The sequence below is a fragment of the Giraffa tippelskirchi genome, chromosome 11, assembly GCF_054371585.1.
Source record: "Giraffa tippelskirchi isolate mGirTip1 chromosome 11, T2T-mGirTip1v1.2.pri, whole genome shotgun sequence".
NCBI lineage: Eukaryota > Metazoa > Chordata > Mammalia > Artiodactyla > Giraffidae > Giraffa > Giraffa tippelskirchi.
In genome coordinates, this window is record NC_137285.1 from 10849110 (window position 1) to 10861812 (window position 12703).

A 12703-nucleotide genomic window follows, 5' to 3' on the forward strand; every position below is an offset into this window, starting at 1 on the left:
AGATGTATTGTTTTAAAAATAATTAACTCTAATTTTGCATGTTTGGGAGATGGCTCTCCACTGGCTTAAAAATCTTTATTTATTTGCAATATTCTGAATACAGATTAATCTCCATTGCTAAACTAAGCTTTTGCTGCTTGATGTGCTCTCCACTGGGGCTTCCCAGGTGGTGCTAGTGGTAAAGAACCCACCTGCCATTGCATAAGATTTAAGAGACACGGGTTTGATTCCTAGGTCAGAAAGGTTCCCTGGAAGATGGTGTGGCAACCCACTCCAGTATTCTTGCCTGGAGAATCCCATGGACAGAGGAGCCTGGTGGGCTATGGTCCAAAGGGTCACACAGAGTTGGACGCGACTTAGCATGCATGAATGCACGTGCTCTCAAAGGCTCACAGAGGCAAGGCTGGTATCGCTAGAGGAATAATGTCTGGGTCCTTGGAAGTTATATTTTGGGGTTTTCTGTAGACCCCAGAATTCCTATCACTTAGAGTAGGGATCTTAGCAACCACTGAACTCAGTTTTCTTCATTTTACAGGTAAAGAAATGGGAGCCCAGAGAGGTAAAGGGACTTGTCCAAAGTCACACAGCAAATCGGTGGCATAATTGGGATTAGCGTGAGGCCCCTTCCAGCCTCAGTAGTTGTATTTTCCATGAAATTTTTGTGTTCCCATAGATCAGTCAATGGCATCCCACTCCAGTACTCTTGCCTGGAAAATCCCATGGACGGAGGAGCCTGGTAGGCTACAGTCCAAGGAGTCGGATATGACTGAGCGACTTCACTTTCACTTTTCCCTTTCACGCACTGGAGAAGGAAATGGCAACCCACTCCAGTATTCTTGCCTGGAGACTCCCAGGGACGGCGGAGCCTGGTGGGCTGCCATCTATGGGGTCGCACAGAGTCGGACACGACTGAAGTGACTTAGCAGCAGCAGTTCAGTCACACTCATAAGATATTCATGTGCCCCCAGTACTATTGCGCACGTAAGTTTTTCCTTTTAAATCGATTCCCTTTAAAAAACATAAAGGTGTTTATTTAAAAGGAAATAACTGACCAAGTGTAAATGGAAAATCTTATTACCCACAAAAATAGAAAATAAATGATAATTATACAAGGCAAGTAAAACCATGTATGAAGCTCTAGTAAGGCAACTATGATTGTTAAGACAATGACTCATGTACAACAAAAGTTAGCATCTTCTCTGCCCATTGGGTTTAGTATTTAGGAATATTTAGGGCTACTTAGAGACTTCCCTGGTGGCTCAGACATTAAAGTTACTGTCTACAATGCGGGAGACCTGGGTTTGATCCTTGGGTTGGGAAGATTCCTTGGAGAAAGAAATGGCAACCCAATCCAGTACTCTTGCCTAGAAAATCCCATGGACAGAGAAGCCTGGTGTCCATGGGGTTGCAAAGAGTCAGACACGACTGAGTGACTAAGGGCTACTTAGAACTCTGGGCTGAGACTTCCCTGGTGGTCCAGTGGCTAAGACTCTGAGCTCCCAATGCAGATATCCGGGGTTCAATCCCTGGTCAGGAAACCAGATCCCGTATGCCACTACTAAGACCCACAGCAGCCGAATAAATTTAAAAATTATTAAAAAAGAACTCTGGGCAGAGACTTCCTCTCTTTTTGTTCAGTTCAGTTCAGTCTCTCAGTCGTGTCAGACTCTTTGCGACCCCATGAATCGCAGCATTCCAGGCCTCCCTGTCCATCACCAACTCCCGGAGTTTACCCAAACTCACGTCCACTGAGTCGGTGATGCCATCCAGCCATCTCATCCTCTGTTGTCCCCTTCTCCTCCTACCCCCCAATCCTTCCCAGCATCAGGGTCTTTTCCAATGAGTCAGCTCTTTGCATGAGGTGGCCAAAGGATTGGGGTTTCAGCTTCAACATCAGACCTTCCAATGAACACCCAGGACTGATCTCCTTTAGGATGGACTGGTTGGATCTCCTTGCAGTCCAAGGGACTCTCAAGAGTCTTCTCCAACACCTCAGTTCAAAAGCATCAATTCTTCGGTGCTCAGCTTTCTTCACCGTCCAACTCTCACATCCATACATGACCACTGGAAAAACCATAGCCTTGACTAGATGGACCTTTGTTGGCAAAGTAATGTCTCTGCTTTTAAATATGCTATCTAGGTTGGTCATAACTTTCCTTCCAAGGAGTAAGCGTCTTTTAATTTCATGGCTGTAATCACCATCTGCAGTGATTTGGAGCCCCCAAAAATAAAGTCTGACACTGTTTCCACTGTTTCCCCATCTATTTCACATGAAGTGATGGGACCAGAGCCATGATCTTAGTTTTCTGAATGTTGAGCTTTAAGCCAACTTTTTCACTCTCCTCTCTCACTTTCATCAAGAGGCTTTTTAGTTCTTCTTCACTTACTATCATATGGGTGGTGTCATGTGCATATCTGAGGTTATTGATATTTCTCCTGGCAATCTTGATTCTAGCTTGTGCTTCTTCCAGCCCAGCATTTCTCATGATGTACTCTTCATGTAAGTTAAATAAGCAGGGTGACAATATACAGCCTTGATGTAACTCTCTTTGTTAAAAGGAGGCAATAGCAAGTGTGAGCAACACTGGGGACCTGTGGTTACCAACTTGAGACTTTCTCCTTGTTGTGCTCAGGATTGGAAAGGAATGAAAAAAGGGACGAATTCTCCCAAGGTAAAGATTATGTGTTAGTTGCTCCTGCCAGGCTCCTCTGTCCATGAAATTCTCCAGGAAAGAATGGACTGGGTTGCCATTCCCTTTTCCAGGGGATCTTCCTGACCCAAGGATCGAACCCCAGTCTCCTGCATTGCAGGCAAATTTTTACAGTCTGAGCCACCAGGGAAGCCCTATGTACTATTTAAGATCGTCTCAAACACTACAGTCCTGGAGGGTGGGGGTGGGGCGGCATGTTACCGCGAGACCGTGGCAGCAAGACCGTTGGAACGAGATCCAGAGTGTGCGGAGGTGGAGGTCTCGCTCCTCCAGCGGTCAGCCTGGCAGCGGGTGGCTCTCTCAGAGGCGAGTGTGCCCAGAGGTGGAGCTCAGCCTTCTCCCAGGGGCCCTCCAGCTCAGGGCTGGCAGGTGAACCAGGGGCCCAGGGACAGGCTGAGGGCTGTGTCTTGCCGGTAGACCTCCAGAGCCCTCGTCCTGGCCTCGAGGCGGAGGCGAACCTTTCCCTGATCCCCGCCTCCTCCACCTAATGGCGGCCGTCTCCGAACGTCCTGATGTCCGCAGAGGCCTCAGCTGGAGTACGTGGATGCTGCCCTTAAGGAAATAGTTTCCATCAGCTTCAGTCTCTCTGTTCAAGTTTCACAACTTGGTGAGTTTAGATCAGTTGTCTACCTCTAGGAGATAACCAGAGGCCAGGGTTAAGTTGCAAGGATATTGCACATTATTACCTCAAGTCCACCTCTGTGGTTGTGTTGGAGGAAAGCAGACCCCTTCCAGGGCCCGGAGGCTGGGCTCAGGTCTAACACTCAGAAAGGAATTGTTCGAGGAGACACCCGTGCTGACGAAGCAAGAGACTTTATTGGGGAGGGACGCCCTGGGCGGAGAGCAGCAGGGTAAGGGAACCTAGGAGGACTGCTCAGCCCGGCGGCTTGCAGTCTCAGGTTTTATGGTGATGGGGTTAGTTTCCAGGTTGTTTCTGACCAATCATTCCGACTCAGGGTCCTTCCTGGTGGCGCATGCATTGCTCAGCCAAGATGGAGTCCGGTGAGAAGGTCTCTGGGAAGATGGCAGAACATACGGACTGGCGTCTCACCTCTTTCCTTTTGATTTTTTTTTATTCTGGTTGGTAGTAGCTTGTCAGTTCCATGTTCCTTACCAGGACTTAGTGTTTGATAACTCATGCAAGTGGTTACTATCATGCCTGGCGAGGGTGGGCAGTTTTGGTCAGTGATTTCCGTAACAGTTGGGGCTGTTCTCAAAGAAGGGCAATTGTGATGAGCTGGGAATTAACCTGAGACTTGCTATGACATGTGTTCTATTGATCTTATACAACTATTCTCTCCTGTCTAAATGAAAAGCCTGAGAGTGGCTGGGTCCTGGGTGCCTGGCTCCCTCAGTGATGACGGCTGGGCAGGGTCTGGGGATCTGGCCCTGAGGGCACCACCAGCTGAGATCTGCCTCTTCAGCAGGATCTGGGCACAGGCAGAAGGACCCAGACTGGATGCTGGACAAATGCTCCTGGGCAGAGTAACTGGCTGGCATAGGGGCCCTAGAGGGCAAAAGTTAAGCCTTGGGACCTTGCTCTTTATTATCAGAACAGAGACTAACATTTGTTTTGGTGAAGGTTTATAGGTTTGTAGGTTTATAGGTTTATATATCATAACCTGATTATGTCCTGACCTCAAGAACAAAAGGATCTGACACCTAGATGTTTGCAACAACTAACCATGCCCCTCCCTCACCTTTCCTACAAAAGAGCTTTGCCGAAAGCTTTCAGGAAGTTCAGAGTTTTTAAGGCATGAGTCATCCATTTCTTTGGATGGCCCTGCAGTAAGCCTTTCTCTGCTCCAAACTCCATCGTTTTGATATTGTTTGGCCTCGCTGTATATCGGCACACGGACTTGTGTTTGGTAACAATAGATGAGGTATAAAGGAAAGTGTCGGGGAGCAGTTTTTAGGAACCTTCTTTAAAAAGACATTTATTTGGACCATTGCTTTTATTTCTTCATTGCTTCCTCTTCCCTGTTGGTTGGAATTTGGATGTGATGGTTAGAATTAGGCAGCCATGGTAGACAAAGAAAGGACCATGAATATGGAGTCTAGTGGAGCAGTAAGGGGACCCTGGCCCCCTGAGCCTCTGGATTTATTGCTTAATGAATTGATTGGATTTATAAAAGAGAAATGAGCTTCTATTTTTAAAAGTTTCTGTTATGTTGGATCTTTGCTGTTCATAGCCAAAGTTCATTCTAATACAAAAGGGAATGAGTGAACTCTGAATTACTAATTAGACCACCTGGATTCTAGTCCCACTCCTCCAATTCATCTTCCATTCAAATTTGGGGATGAAAAAAATAGTCCCTGCTTCACAATCCTCAGCCTTCATTTTAAGCTTCCATTGGGGTTCACCCCTTGGGAACTCTCAGTTCTGCTCAGGGTTCTGGGTATTTCTGTTCTGAGGCAGTGATGTGGGCAGGGTGCCCAAGCAGGGTGGGAACTGGCTCCTGCTGGAATTTATCTCAAGCGTTATCCTGTCAAGTAGGCAATCGAGGTAAAACTGCAACCCAGAACTGTGAGAGCATCCTGTGTTAGAGGGAGAGCAGACCTTGATAGCTGTTAAATAGCATCACACAGGGAACACGTCTGTCCTTAAACTGCCTTATTTTTTCCCTTCTGAACCACACCAAGCACATATCCATAAAGGAACAAACAGTCCATTCCTCTCTTCCTCTCACAACATCCTCAGCAGCTGCACAGTTGTTATGTATTTTAGATAAAGCATTTAAAGCCTTTCAGAATTTAGCAACAATCACCATGGATACTCATCACTGAAATCCTTTGTTACCATGGCAACATTCCACCCTTCAACCCCTACCCCCCACCCCCACTCCATCTTGCCTGTTTACCCTGAAACTGACACATTGGTTATAGTGAATGAAAAAAATTTGAGAGGAACTTCCAAGGGCATAGAAGCATGAAATATCTTGCCAGAAAATAGGTATTTTTCCATTATTGTAATAAGTATGTTTCATTCTGCTATTTTATCACAGATAAATGAATACTATTGTTGGGGGGAGAGGAAGATCAATGATGAATTAAAGCTAAAACGATCCCTTTGTCATATCCTGTAGGTGATTTTTAATAGCTATTCTTGCTGTATTGAAAATGCGGTCAAAAGCCATTCTGGAGTATTAAACTGTTGGTACTATTTGACCCACTTCTTGCAGTTTTTGAAAACACTTCAAGACAACACTTTAAAAGGGACAAACAATCTTTCCAAAGCGCTCACAGCAACCTTTGTGGGATGGTAAGACAGGGGAGACAACCCCATGCCTGACGGATGGGCAGGGAGTAGTTCTGCAAAGCGATCAGAGTATGAAGCAGCAAGATCTTTTGTAGCATTTATGAATGACACATAGGACAGGGCTATACATTTGCTGGTTCAGAGAAATAATGTTGAGCAAATCAAGCAAAATACAGTTGATCCCATAATTATTGGCAAGTGTTCTGGGAGTGTGTATATGCTCCCTGAGCAGCACTGGGGAGAATCTGGAGATTTGGAACTCCCTTTGGGTCAGCAACCTTTTTAAGAATCTGAGAATGCCTTGGACCATCTCCCCAGAAAAACCCCCAGACATACAACATTTTACATATAATTCTATGAGATTTGGTGGTCCCTCGATATCCATCAAGGGCCACCCCTCTCCACAGATGTTCCTCAACTCCAGGTTTAGGGGATAATGTTCATTTAATTCAATCCTGGCCATTAAGTTACTTAATTCCATTAAAAAGCCAAAACCATACTAAAACATGTTCAGGGATTTCAGATATATTACTTATTTGCTGTCTGTTCCCTTCACTAGAATGTACAATACATGAAGGTAAGAGTTTTTCAAGATCTTGTTTACTGTCTGCATCTCCAGTACCTGGGACAGTGTTTATTCTAGGAATTGTGTATGTGTGTATTGTGCTCAGTTGCTCAGTCATGACCCCAGGGACTGTAGCCCACCAGGCTCCTCTGTCCATGGAATTTTCTAGGCAAGAATAGATCTCCTCCAGGGGATCTTCCCCACTCAGGGATTAAACCCCCATCTCTTGCATTGGCAGGCGGATTCTTTACCACTGAGTCCTAGAACCAGGGAAGCCCATTCTAGCAATTACTTCTCAGTATTTCTTGAAATTATTTAACAGTATGACCAACTGTAAAGTATTATTATTAGAATTATAACTGTATGGGAATCATCCATGTTATTGCATGTTCTTGTAAACTATTCACATTGCTGTACAGTATATAATAATACTCCACTGTGTAAATATGCCACAGTTTGTTCATTCAGACTACTATTGGTCAGCACTTGTGTTGTTTCCAGTTTCTTTGATTTTTTTGCTCTTACGAATAGCATGACCTTGAACTTTCGAGCACATGTCTTTTAGTGAACAAATGAATGCATTTGTCTTTGGAATATGCCTAGGAATGGAATTGCTAGATTACCGTGTTTATGTATGTGTAATTCTAATAGTTATCGCCAGTTTTCCAAAGTGGTTGTACCAATTTGCAGTCCTTTTCAGGTAACTCTGCATGTCTTTCTGTCTCTAAGTCTATTGCATCATTCCATGTCCCTGTATTCCCTATAAAGACACTTGTGGATAATAATCACCCCCTTTTCTGACCCCCCCCCAGTACACTTTCTTTCTTGGCTGTGAACGGTTTCATCTCTGCTCATATGATTTAGCTCCTTGAGAAAGCTCCTCTCTCTACCAGTTCCCTTGAAAACGCTCGATGCTAATGTTTATTGAATATATGAATGACTGATTCAAATCTTCTGGAGCAATCCCAAATGTTTGCTCTTCCATGTTTATTTTTGGACCATGTGTTAAGAGGAAAACTCTGAGCCATTTGAAAATACTGAACTAAAAGCACATCGCCAGCTGAAAATGACCACATTGTTCTAACCCTCAGCTTATAATTGATGCCAATCAAAAAAAAAAAGATCTGCCCCTGGTGTATCAGGACCAAAGGTAATTTCTGGAATTTGCTTCCAGAATTGGGTTGGGATGTCACATGTGTGTTAGTCACTCAGTCGTATCTGATTTTTTGTGACTCCACGGACGGGCCCGCCAGGCTCTTCTGTCCATGGAATTCTCCAGGCAAGAATATTGGACTGAGTTGCCATTCCCTTCTGCAGGGGATCTTCCTGACCTAGGAACTGAACCCGGGTCTCCTGCAGGCAGATTTTTACCATCTGAGTCACCAGGGATATCACATGAAATTTCAATAAACCTGACAAGGTGGGCTGGGAAGTTTGTTTCTATTGTCTGTTATTTCCCAGAGATTAAATGTTTCACTTTCTGTGGGCCCCAGCAGGCTTTGATATTGTCTCCAAAGAACATGAAAGTGGAAGGTAAAACACAGAACCTTACTGAGTGCCTAGCATAGGGAAGGCCCCAGACTAGTTGCAGTCTCCTTAATGTAATAAAATTCCACATAATACCAGCATTTTCTTCTCCAATTCCTTTTCAGAGAATAGCATCTTCGTTCACCTAGTTGACAAAGCCAGACATTTAGGAGCTATCCTCGATGCCCCACTCTCTCTCAGGCCCACATCCAATCCATCGCCAAGCCCTGCAGTTCCTACTTTGAACTCTCTCCAACCCCATCCACCATCCTGGTCCAAACTACGGCCATCTCCTGCCCGAGTTACTGCCAGCAGGATCCACGCTACACTTGTGTTCCACTGATGTCACCTACAGCCTGTTATCCTCTCAAAGACCAGAGTGAGCTTTGAAAATCACTCTGCTTAAAATCCTTCAGTGACTCCCTGTAACAGATGTTGTGGGTGCCCTGCTCATATCCACTTGGCACACTCCATTTCTGGGCACACAGACCTGAAAACTTTCAGCAGCCAGCTGCACCTAATATTCGTAGGCAAGGGTTTTTTTTTTAAACATGAGTTTAGTAATAAATTTAGTGTTTAGTGTTAAATACATATTTATTTATTTACTTATTTGGCTGTGCTGGGTCTTAGTTGTGGCACGTAGAATCTTCTACCTTCATTTTGTAGTGCATGATCTTTAGTTGCAGTATGCGGGATCTAGTTCCCTGAGCAGGGTTTGAACCCTGGCCCCCTGCATTGGGAAAGTGGAGCCTTAGCCACTGGACCACCAGGGAGGTCCGCTGCTGTGGACCTTTTGAATTCTGCCTAAGGTCTACTGCTGAGTTTTCTCCAGTTTCCCTGAGAAGTAATTTTCACTATTCCCAATTTACAAGTAAGGAAACTGAGGATCAGAAAGGTCTAGTGAATTGTCCAAGGTCACACAGCTAATAAACAGCAACATTGAAATTCAAATCCAATCTTTATATCCCAAATGCCTGAGGGGTAAGGGAAAGTATAAAGGGGAAAAAGTACTTTACACCAAACCATCTTTTTGAATAGAGCATTTTTATTAATATCATCTTTTGAATGCCAACTTGTTAGGATTGTTTAACAAGAATTTAAATTTTTAGCTTCATCTGAATTGGCAGTGCCCTCTCCCGTATTCACTCTACTTCCTTTTTTTTTTTCCCCTCTGTCATTTAAGCACTTTGGAAAATTTCTAAAGGTTTAACTAAGACCGAAAATATTTCTTATTTCATCCGCCCCTAGTTACTGGCAACTGTAGGTGTTCTTTCCTTTCCATTTCTTCTTCTTTTTTTTTTTTTTTCCTGGTTTCTTTATTTATATTTTACTCTGTAGTTTATAAATTTGCAAAATCAAAGTGTCTTTCCTGTTAAGGTTTCAATTAGGGTTGTGCGGTCTTTTAGCTCAATAAACACATAATAAGAAAAAAATACGTGTTTTTCCTTGGTGGTCCAGTGGTTAAGACTTTGAATCCTCAGTGCAAGGGGCAGTTTTGATCCCTGGTGGGGGAACTAAGATCCCCCATGCTGTGCTGTGTCGCCAAAAAAAAGAAAAGGAAACAAAAGTGTGCTGTGCACATACACGCCTATCTATATACATTCCCACTTCTAATAAGCTTTTGCTGTCTCTCCAGGTATCTTTGCCCCCAGATGTATTTCTAGGTCCTAAACTCAGATGCTAAAGTCACTAAGAGTTATTTTTAATAAGCATAATTCTACCTTTTGCACGAAAGTTTAAGAAGCATTTGATTCTTAGACGACCTGCTTCTGTGTTGGGGTTTCATTTGTAGCAGAGCAGCTCCCTAGCTTCGACCTATTGAAAGTCAGGCCTTGACAGAAGGGTTTGAAAAAAGATTTAAAAATAACAACAATAAAAACCAATGTATGGCAAAAACTATTACAATATTGTAAAGTAATTAGCCCCCAACTAAAATGAATAAATTTATAAAAAAAAAAAAAATTTAAAAAAATAGAAAATTAAATAAAAAAGAAAAAAAAAGAATTTGGTTGCAACCATTGGCTTTAAAAAAATGACCTTAGATTTATTGTCAATTTTGTGTACCTTGTCAATTTTGATGACTAATTCAGAAGAATCTTGACTACTGTGTAGACAACCCCCTTGCCCACAAAAAAAGAAGCTCATATCCAGGCCTGACTCAGCTAGTTTGTGACTTCTGTTCTTGACTTTTAGGGCACTCCTTAGGTAGGGTGTGTCTACCCCTATGAGGTCAGTGGGGAAAGCACTCTCCTTGAGCCCCTGGACTGTGTTGGTCCTCTCTATGTTGACAATGTGGTCTGTCACTCATTCCATTCTGTCCAGTTACTCTGCAGTGTGGGATGGGTGGGTGGATGGGGGAAGAGGGGAGGGCTTCAGAGATGACAGATTGGAAAAGAGGGTGGAGTAAGGGGTCCTCACTGTGGTCTATCTTCAGCATCAAGCATCTTTAAGGTGTAACTCAAACTGTGGTCCCCAGACCAGCAGCTTTAGAATCATCTGGGAGCTTGTTGGAAAGGCAGATTCCTGGGCTCTGCCTTAGAGCTACTGAGTCAAACACTTGGAGTGAGGCTCCCAGGGAATCTCTGGTTCAACAAGTTTTCTAGGTGATTCTCATGAATACCAATTACCAAACATCCTCCTGTGTGCTTTATGCTATAAGGATTTATGCTTTTAATCTTTTTGCACCTCAGGTTATACGACCAAAGGCTCCCTTCTCAGTCATCCTGGCCAGACCCCAGAGAGAAACAGAGACTAGGAACCCTTCCCATCACAATGAGAATCTTGAATAACTTCACCCCTTGCCTTTGGAATATATCATCTTATAATTCAACATCGAGGAAATGACCCAATCAAAATGTGAGCAAAATACTTGACAGTTCAAAAAACAATGTACATAAGTGGCCAATAAACACATGAAAAGGTGTTCAACAGTAATAATCATTAGAGAAATACAAATTAACACCCCAATGAGACAACCACTACACATCTACCAGATTGGCTCACACTGATAAGACTGACAATATTAAGTGTTTGTGAGGGTGTGGAGCAACTGGAGCATTCATGAGCTGCTGATGGGAACACAAAGTGGTACAATTACTTTGGGAAAATAGTTTGGCAATTTCTTATAAAGTTCACCATACACTTTATCATATGACCCATTAGTTCCACTCCTGGGCATTTACCCAAGAGAAATGAAAGCATATGCTTATACAAAGATTTGCACACAGCAGTGCAATTCATAATAGCTCCAAAATGGATGTGACCCAAACACCCATCAATGTGTGCATAGATAAACAAATTCTGGTGTATCCATATAATGGAATACTTGTTAGTGATGAAAGGAGAATGAACCACTGATACAGTCAACATTGTGGACAAATGCAAAAAACATTCTGCCAAGCAAAAAAAAAGCCAGATAGAAAAACGTGCATATTGTATGATTTTATTTAAATGAAATTCTAGAGCTCTTTCACATGTCAATGGCTGTCTGGGATTGAGGAGGTGGTGATTAAGGGCAGAGGAATATGAGGAAAGTTTCTGGGGTGATGGAAAGGTTCTGTATCTTTACTGGAGTGGTGGTTATGCAGATGCCCAGGGATTGAACCCAGGTCTCCTGCATTGCTGGAGAAGGAAATGGCAGCCCACTCCAGTGTTCTTGCCTGGAGAGTCCCAGGGATGGGGGAGCCTGGTGGGCTGCCGTCTATGGGATCGCACAGAGTCGGGCACGACTGAAACGAGTTAGCAGCAGCAGCTCCTGCATTGCAGGCTGTCTCCTGCACTGCAGGAGTATTCTTTACTGCTGAGCCACCAGGGTAGCCCCCGAATGCACCAAACTGTACACTTAATGGGTGCATTGTTGTACGGAAATCATACCACCATAAAGTTGTTTCTTTTTTTAGTGTTATGGCATGTCAATGACAGTTTGATAAGGATGATTATTTTTAAGTGCCCATCTTGGCCCAGCTGTGCCCAGGAGGGAATGGCTAACACCAAAATAGACAGAGAGGCATCTCTGGTTGGCATCTGGTCCATCTCAGTGTGGAGCCGGTGCTCTCTTGCTGTTCCCACAGCAGCTTAGAGGAAGTTCAGCAGTGCAGACACTTTTCCCACATCAAATAACTTCAAATGGCCAGTAATTGGGAAGCAAGCTCCCCAGCTCAATGCAATTACCAAGCACTCTTCACTCTGCCCTTTGAACCAGCCTAACAACCCTGGGATAGAGATTCTGTAAAGAGTGAAGAAGCCGTCCTTCCGGGGCTGTCTGGGACTCTCACCAGCCACCTGCAGGCACCCGTGATCCAGCCTCTAAGACTGCTTTTCTAATTGGAGTCAGGATTGTCAGAGCCACGTCCCTGAGCCTTTTGGGGGAGAGGATAAAGACACAAACTTGGGGAGGCAGCGGCATTCCAGCCAGTCAGATCTGTTTCTGACCCTAAAAGTGGAGCTGCCACGTCTCACAACTCTAGGGGGCGCCACTTATGTAGAATAAATACTGTGTGAATAGTGCCCTTGGAACCGGGCAGCGTGGCAGCCCCACATGAGACATGGAACTAGGCACCAGCAGCAAAGTCTCTGGCATTAGCTAGAATAACCCCTATGAGGGATTTTTCAGAAAAATTCCCATTTTTATGTTCATAGGCC

General features: G+C 44.0%; 1 protein-coding gene across 27 annotated transcripts in view; it reads left to right on the forward strand.

The window, feature by feature from the left end:
• The first annotated feature begins 2955 nt into the window (after positions 1-2955).
• RPH3A (rabphilin 3A) overlaps positions 2956-12703 on the forward strand; it is a 295693-nt gene continuing 285945 nt past the window's right edge. For 21 of the 27 annotated variants that reach the window (XM_081546344.1, XM_081546334.1, XM_081546352.1 and 18 more), the window contains exon 1: positions 2956-3318. The gene's annotated coding sequence lies outside the window, so the exon portion shown is untranslated. Of the gene's footprint in view, positions 3319-5496; positions 5665-10752; positions 10919-12703 lie in introns of those variants that run through there. The other 6 variants (XM_081546351.1, XM_081546349.1, XM_081546330.1 and 3 more) reach the window with 2 other exon arrangements.